The 8,846-nt window shown below is 41.4% G+C and overlaps 1 non-coding gene across 1 annotated transcript; it reads left to right on the top strand.

The window, feature by feature from the left end:
• The first annotated feature begins 8,031 nt into the window (after positions 1-8,031).
• Positions 8,032-8,139, top strand: LOC148548910 (small nucleolar RNA R71). The gene has a single exon (XR_015897462.1). It is a non-coding gene; the product is annotated as a small nucleolar RNA R71 (small nucleolar RNA).
• The last annotated feature ends 707 nt before the right edge of the window (positions 8,140-8,846 follow it).

The following is an 8,846-nucleotide window of genomic DNA, read 5'->3' as shown; positions in this document are numbered from 1 at the left end:
CTTTTGGCCTCTTCTTCTTCTCTTCTTTCTTAAGAGATGATTCATGCCTTGGTGGTTCTTTATCTGGAATGTTGAGGTTCTCATCTGGGGGTTTTGGATCTAGTTCCTCCTTGATTTCTTTGGTCTGTTGCACCATCTCTACTTCTTTCAAGCATGGATGTAGAAGTCTTGGAGTTAACTCATTGAATGCCTCCTTCAAGCTTTGATCCTTGGCCTTATCCTTTATACAATCTTCTTCTTGAGTAGGCTCATGCAGGATTTTAAAAACATGGAATGCTAGGTGCTCATCATGCACTCTTAACAACAATTCTCCTTTTTCAACATCTATCAATGCTCTGCCCGTAGCCAGGAAAGGCCTCCCCAGGATGATGGGAGTGTTAGGGTCTTCATCCATATCCAGGATGACAAAATCAGCTGGGAGAAAGAATTTTCCCACTTTTACCAACACATTCTCCACAACTCCCAGTGCTTGCTTAATGGATTTGTCAGCCATTTAGAGAACTATTTGTGTGGACTTCAGCTCAGAAATTTGAAGTTTCCTCATTAGAGACAAAGGCATCAAGTTTATACCTGCACCGAGGTCACAAAATGACTTCTCAATTATTATGTTTCCTATGGTGCAAGGTATGTAAAAACTCCCAGGATCATCTTTCTCCTCTGGCAACTCTCTTTGGAGGATAGCACTACATTCCTTTGTCATCTCAACAATCTGTCCTTCCTTCAGGGATCTTTTCTTTGTGAGTACTTCTTTCATAAATTTGGCATACACTGGCATCTGTTCAAGTGCTTCTAAGAAAGGAATATTGATGCTGAGGGTCTTGAATATGTCCAGGAACTTTGAGTATTGCTTATCCTCATTCTCTTTTTTGAACCTCTGAGGGTATGGAAGTTTGGGGATATGTGGCTTCACCCTTTCCTTCTTCTCTTGTAAGTGTGATTCAAGGATGTCCTTATCTCTCTTTGAGCTTTTTGCATTCTTGGTCTTTCTCTCCTCTTCACTTCTCTCTTCTGTCTCTTCTTGTGGAACTTCTCTGTTGTGTTCTTCTTGATTGATGGCTTCCTTCTCCCTAGTCTTTTCACTTCCCACTATGATTGCTTTGCACTCCTCCCACTTTGTAGCTTTTCCTTTGTCCTTTGGATTGGAGATTGTATCACTTGGGAGAACATTGGTTGGCCGTTCAGCTTGTTTGGCCAATTGTCCCACTTGTCGTTCAAGGCTCTTCATGGTAGCTTCATTTCTCTCTTGCACTTTGACCAAGCTTTGAGTGGACTGAGCAATTGCTTGTATGGCTACATCAAGACTTGAAATTCTACTTTCATGATGGTCTATTGGTGGTATGATGGGGGTGGAATGTGGTTGCTGGAAGTTATTTGTAGGGGTAGTGTGGTAGTTTTGGGGGTTAGATGTTGGTGCGGAAATGCTATTTTGATGAGTTTGTGGATTGTGGTGGGGTGGTTGATATGTATTTTGTGGTTTCTTGTATTGATTATTATTAGCGTTTTGCTGGTCGTGGTTTGAGTAAGTTGTGTTTCTTGAGTTGTTTTGGTTTGAGTTTTTCTACCACGGTTGCTGGCTGTGGGTGTGGTTATCTCCCCATCTGAGATTTGGATGGTTCTTCCAGGATGGATTGTAGGTGTCACCATAAACCTCATTTTGGCTTGAGCCTTCTTCATTTTGTCCCCATGTGGTTGATGGTTGGCTTGTATTCACTGTTGCAACTTGTAAACTATCAATCTTTTTAGCCATCTGCTCAAATTGTTCTTGAATCTGCTGCTGCATTATCTTGTTTTGAGCTAGGATGGTGTCCACCCCTTCCATTTCTAACACTCCTTTCCTTAGTGATGGTTGGCGTTGTCTCTGATGAGCAAAGAAGTATTGATTGTTTGCCATCATATCAATGAGGTTCTGAGCTTCTTCAGCTGTCTTCATAAGTTGCATCGAGCCTCCTGCTGAATAGTCAAGTGCCTCTTGAGCTTTCATTGTCAGTCCTTCATGGAAATTTTGGAGTTTATCCCATTCATTAAACATTTCTGGTGGACACTTCCTGAGTAAAGCTTTGTATCTCTCCCATGCTTCATACAATGACTCTCCATCCATCTGAGTAAATGTTTGAACCTCTGTTTTGAGCCTGATGATCTTTTGAGGAGGATAAAACTTTGCTAAGAACTTGCTCACTAGATCCTCCCAATTGTTGATGCTTTCTCTTGGAAATGACTCCAACCATTGAGTAGCTTTGTCCCTCAGGGAAAATGGAAACAACAACAATTTGTAACTGTCAGGATGTACACCATTGGTCTTCACTGTGTTACATATCCTCAGGAAGGTGGATAGGTGTTGGTTTGGATCTTCCAAGGGGCCTCCTCCATAAGAACAGTTGTTCTACACCAAGGTGATGAGTTGGGGCTTCAATTCAAAGTTATTTGCATCGACATTTGGGGTAAGGATGCTACTCCCACAATGCCTTGGATTAGCAAATGTATATGAAGCCAAGACTCTCCTCTGTGGTTGACCATTATTGTTGGCCATTCTCACTGGTGGATTTGTTGGATTTGTTGAGTGTTCCTCCAATTCATGATATTCTTCATCTGATTCTTCCTCTCCAGCAACATTTTTTTCTCTTGCTTCTCTTCTTAGCCTTCGGAGGATTCTTTCGTCAGTTTCATGAAAGGTAGGGATCTCTCTTCTTGTATCTGACATACAAGCAAAACACAAGAATCACACAACACCAGAAAGGCAATAACACTTCAATCCATGGCTGAAGTGAAATATTAGTTAGCTTAAGCAAAAATTCAAACAGCTAGTGGGTTAGTCCAAAGTTAGAAAAACGGAAAATAAAAATGCTAGATCTAGATCTCCACTTCACTTAATCATTGTCAATCTATTTCAATCCCCGGCAACGGTGCCAAAAACTTGATGTGCGGAAAACGATCCGACACAAAACTAACCGGCAAGTGCACCGGGTCGCATCAAGTAATAATAACTCACGGGAGTGAGGTCGATCCCACAGGGATTGAAGGATTGAGCAATTTTAGTTTAGTGGTTGATTTAGTCAAGCGAATCAAGATTTGGTTGAGAGATTTGTGATTTACAGAATTTAAATTGCATGGAAAGTAAAGGGAATGGGCAATTTGCATGAAATTAAAGAGCAAAGAAAGTAAATAAGCTGAATCTTAAAGTGCAAGTAATATAAATTGCAGAAACTTAGATCGCAAGAAATGTAAATTGCAGAATCTTAAAGTGCAAGAAATGTAAATGGCTTGAATTGTAAAGGGAATTGGGAATTGAATTTGCAGAAATTAAACAAGGAAAAGTAAAATTCAATCACACAGAAGAGTGGAAGATCCTTGGGTTGAATCGGATCTAAAATAGAAATATAAAAGAGCTTGAAAAGCAGTAAACAGGGAAATTGAAAATGGAAATCCAGATCTCAGGACTCAAGAGACTAGATAACCAAGTCTAGATCTCAATGCCTTCCTAGATCCAATCAAGAACAATTGCAAAGGAAATGAAGAAATGTAAACTGCAGAGAAAGTAGAAGAAGAAGCAAGTAACAGAAATGAAAATTCAATTATGCAGTAAAATTAAACAGAGAGATCTCAGGATGAGATTAAAACAGAATTCCTTCAATTCTCCAACCCAAGATCCAAGACAAGAAAAGTAAAGAGTGCTGGGCAAGAACAAGGAAGAAGAGAGATCAATTCTCCTCCAAATTCTCTTGAATTCAAACAATAAAGCCAAAATGTAAAAGTGAGCTCTCTACAAACTACCAAATCAAAACCGAAAAGAAAGCTCTCGAAAAACTTAAATCCTATGCTATTTATACACTTTCTTCAAATGGTCTTCAAGCCTTCAATTGGGCCTTTGCTCTTGATGGAATTGGGTTGATAGAGGCCTTGGTTGATTGCTCTTGGAGTTTGGAGAAGAACCGAAGTGAACCGGGTTTGGAATCATGTAAGCTTGAGTAAAAGTTTGAGTAAAAGTTTGAGGCAAACTTCTACTCAAACTTTTCATATCAGCCACCCCATTCTTGCTGCTACCAACGTTTGAGCCAAAGTTTGGGGTCAAACTTTTGCTCAAACGTTGGCTCCCCCTTGCACACTCATGGCGCCAACGTTTGCCAAAAAGTTTGAGGCAAACGTTGGCGCAAACTTTTGCTCTCCAGGGTGTGTTGTTCATGGCGCCAACGTTTGCCAAAAAGTTTGAGGCAAACGTTGGCACAAACTTTTGCTCTCCAGGGTGTTGATTTGTGATGCCAACGTTTGCCAAAAAGTTTGAGGCAAACGTTGGCTCAAGCTTTTCTCCCAAAAGTTTGCCAAAAAGTTTGAGGCAAACTTTTGGTCAAGCTTTTTGCTCCCTGGTTCGTTTTCACTTATTCCAAAAGTTTGAGCTAAAGTTTGAGGCAAACTTTTGCTCAAACTTTTTGTCCTCTCTTCCTCCTAGCCATTCCTTCTTGTCAACCTTTCTCCAAGCTTTCTTCACCTATCATTAATCAACCAAACACATCAAAGCTATGCTCAAAATCATGAGTTTGTCATTCTTTCATAATATGTAGCAATTATAGCATAAATCCTCATGAAATTGCATTAATTCATCTATGGTTGATTAAATCAAAGGAAACATGAAAATCTACCCAATTGGCTTGCTTGTGGCTCAAGAAAGTGCAAAATTCAATTGAAAACAAAAGAAAAAGGCTAGTAAAACTAGGCTAAGATGACTTGTCATCATCAGCCACCTTGTAGAGTTCTTGAGGTATAATCTCATGAACTTCCACCTCTTCTCCAATCATGATGCTATGGATCATGATGGCCCGATCTATAGTAACTTCAGACCGGTTGCTAGTGGGAATGATTGAGCATTGAATGAACTCCAACCATCCTCTAGCTACAGGCTTGAGGTCCAATCTTCTTAGTTGAACCGGCTTGCCTTTGGAGTCAATCTTCCATTGAGCTCCTTCTACACATATGTCCATAAGGACTTGGTCTAACCTTTGATTAAAGTTGACCCTTCTAGTGTAGGGGCGTTCATCTCCTTGCATCATGGGCAAGTTAAACGCCAACCTCACATTCTCCGGACTAAAATCTAAGTATTTCCCCCGAACCATTGTAACATAGTTCTTTGGATCCGGGTTCTTACTTTGATCATGGTTCTTGGTGATCCATGCATTGGCATAGAACTCTTGAACCATTAGGATGCCGACTTGTTGGATAGGATTTGTTAGAACTTCCCAACCTCTTCTTTGAATTTCATGTCGGATCTCCGGATACTCATTTCTTTTGAGTTTGAAAGGTACCTCAGGGATTACCTTCTTCTTGGCCACAACATCATAGAAGTGGTCTTGATGGGCTTTGGAGATGAACCTTTCCATCTCCCATGACTCGGATGTGGAAGCTTTTGTCTTCCCTTTCCCCTTTCTAGAGGATTCTCCGGTCTTAGGTGCCATCAATGGTAATGGAAAAACAAAAAGCTTATGCTTTTACCACACCAAACTTAGAATTTTGCTTGCCCTCGAGCAATAAAAGAAAGAATAGATGAAGAAGAAGAAGAAATGGAGGAGAGGGAGAGTGGGAAGTGTTTCGGCCAAGAAGGGTGTAGAGGGGTGTGTTGTGTGAATTTGATGAAGAATGGAGGGCTTTATATAGGGAAGGAAGGGGGGGTTAAGGTTCGGCCATATGGGTGGGTTTGGGTGGGAAATTGGTTTTGAATTTTGAAGGTAGGTGGAGTTTATGAGGTAGGTTTATGGGGAAGAGTGGATGGATGTGAGTGGTGAAGAGGTGATGGGGAAGAGAGTTTGAGGTGATTGGTGAAGGGTTTTTGGGGAAGAGTGTTTATGGGGTTGTGTGAAAGAGAGTGGTGAGAAGAAGTGAGTGGAGGTAGGTGGGGATCCTGTGGGGTCCACAGATCTTGAGGTGTTCAAGGATTTACATCCCTGCACCCATTAGGCATGTAAAAATGCCTTTGCACCCAACTCTGGGCGTTCAGCGCCAGGTTGGTGGCCATTTTGGGCGTTCAACGCCCATTTGTGTGCCATTTCTGGCGTTGAACGCCAGAACCATGCTTGTTCTGGCGTTCAGCGCCCAGAAGCTGCCCATTTTGGGCGTTCAGCGCCAGAACCATGCTCTGTTCTGGCGCTGAACGCCAGACAGATGCTCCTCCAGGGTGTGATTTTTCTTCTGCTATTTTTTATTCCGTTTTCAATTTTTATATTTATTTTGTGACTCCACATGATCATGAACCTACAAAGACATATAACTAAGAAAAATATAGTTAGATAAATAAAAATTGGGTTGCCTCCCAACAAGCGCTTCTTTAATGTCAATAGCTTGACAGTGGGCTCTCATGGAGCCTCACAGATGTGCAGAGCTTTGTTGAGACTCTCCAACACCAAACTTAGAGTTTGGATATGGGAATTCAACATCAAACTTAGAGTTTGGTTGTGGCCTCCCAACACCAAACTTAGAGTTTGACTGTGGGGGCTCTGGTTGACTCTGCTTTGAGATAAGCTTTTTCTGCTTCCTCTCCATGGTTGCAGAGGGAGATCCTTGAGTTTTAAACACAAGGGAGTCCTTATTCCATTGAAGGACTATTTCACCTCTGTCAACATCAATCACAGCTCTTGCTGTGGCCAGGAAAGGTCTTCCTAGGATGATGGATTCATCCTCTTCCTTTCCAGTATCCAGAACTATGAAATCAGCAGGGATGTAAAGGCCTTCAACCTTTACTAACACGTCCTCTACTTGTCCATAAGCCTGTTTTCTTGAACTGTCTGCCATCTCTAATGAGATTTTAGTAGCTTGCACCCCATAGATTCCCAGTTTCTCTATTACAGAGAGGGGCATGAGGTTTATTCCTGAACCAAGGTCACACAGAGCCTTAAAGATCATGGTGCCTATGGTGCAGGGTATTATGAACTTTCCAGGATCCTGCCTCTTCTGAGGCAATGTCGGTTGATCCAGATCACTTAGTTCATTGATGAACAAGGGAGGTTCAACTTCCCAAGTATCAATGCCAAATAATTTAGCATTCAGCTTCATGATTGCACCAAGAAACTTGGCAGTTTGCTCTTCAGTAACATCCTCATTCTCTTCAGAAGAGGAATACTCATTAGAGCTCATGAAGGGCATAAGGAGGTTCAATGGAATCTCTATGGTCTCTAGATGAGCCTCAGAGTCCTTTGGTTCCTCAGAGGGAAGCTCCTTATTGATCACTGGACGTCCCCGGAGGTCTTCCTCCTTGGGATTTGCGTCTTCCTCTCCCTCTTTGGGTTCGGCCATGGTGCTTATGTCAATGGCCTTGCACTCTCCTTTTGGATTCTCTTCTGTATTGCTTGGGAGAGTACTTTGAGGGATTTCAGTGATCCTTTTACTCAGCTGGCCCACTTGTGCTTCCAAATTTCTAATGGAAGACCTGGTTTCATTCATGAAACTCACAGTGGCCTTGGATAGATCAGAGACTAGATTTGCTAAATTAGAAGCATTTTGTTCAGAGTTCTCTGTCTGTTGCTGAGTGGATGATGGAAAAGGTTTATTATTGTTAAACCTGTTTCTTCCACCATTATTAAAGCCTTGTTGAGGCTTTTGATCCTTCCATGAGAAATTGGGGTGATTTCTCCATGATGAGTTATAGGTGTTTCCATAAGGTTCACCTAAGTAATTTACCTCTGCTATTGCAGGGTTCTCAGGATCATAAGCTTCTTCTGCATAAGAAGCCTCTTGAGTACTGTTGGATGCAGCTTGCATTCCATGCAGACTCTGAGAGATCATATTGACTTGCTGAGTCAATATTTTATTCTGAGCCAATATGGCATTCAGAGTATCAACTTCAAGAACTCCCTTCTTCATAGGCGTCCCATTACTCACAGGATTCCTTTTAGAAGTGTACATGAACTGGTTATTAGCAACCATGTCAATGAGTTCTTGAGCTTCTGCAGGCGTTTTCTTTAGGTGAATGGATCCACCTGCAGAAGTGTCCAGTGACATCTTTGATAGCTCAGATAAACCATCATAGAATATATCCAGGATGGTCCATTCTGAAAGCATGTCAGAAGGACACTTTTTGGTCAACTGTTTGTATCTTTCCCAAGCTTCATAGAGGGATTCACCTTCTTTCTGTCTGAAGGTTTGAACATCAGCTCTAAGCTTGCTCAGCTTTTGAGGAGGAAAGTACTAGGCTAAGAAAGCCGTGACCAGCTTATCCCAAGAGTTCAGGCTGTCTTTGGGTTGAGAATCCAACCATAATCTAGCTCTGTCTCTTACAGCAAAAGGGAAAAGCATGAGCCTGTAGACTTCAGGATCTACTCCATTAGTCTTAACAGTATCACATATCTGCAAGAATTCAGTTAAGAACTGAAAAGGATCTTCAGATGGAAGTCCATGAAACTTGCAGTTCTGCTACATCAGAGAAACTAATTAAGGTTTCAGCTCAAAGTTGTTTGCTCCAATGGCAGGAATGGAGATGCTTCTTCCATGTAAATTGGAATTAGGTGCAGTAAAGTCACCAAGCATCTTCCTTACATTATTATTATTTTCGGCTGCCATCTCCTCTTCCTGTTCGAAAATTTCTGAAAGGTTATCTCTGGATTGTTGTAATTTAGCTTCTCTTAATTTTCTCTTCAGAGTCCTTTCAGGTTCTGGATCTGCTTCAACAAGAATGTTCTTGTCCTTGCTCCTGCTCATATGACAAAGAAGAGGGCACAGAAAAAAATAATAATAATAATATGGATCCTTTATACCACAGTATAGGGATCCCTGTGTGAGTAGAAGAAGAGGGGGAGACAAAGAATGTAATGTAATGGAAGAAACACAACTGTGAGGAGGGTTGAGATGTGAGATGAGATGTTAGTAAATGA

The sequence above is a fragment of the Arachis ipaensis genome, chromosome B8 (assembly GCF_059453495.1).
Source record: "Arachis ipaensis isolate K30076 ecotype BB chromosome B8, ASM5945349v1, whole genome shotgun sequence".
Lineage (NCBI taxonomy): Eukaryota > Viridiplantae > Streptophyta > Magnoliopsida > Fabales > Fabaceae > Arachis > Arachis ipaensis.
Note: the sequence above shows the minus strand (reverse complement) of the source record. Positions and strands in the feature narration are given on the sequence as shown.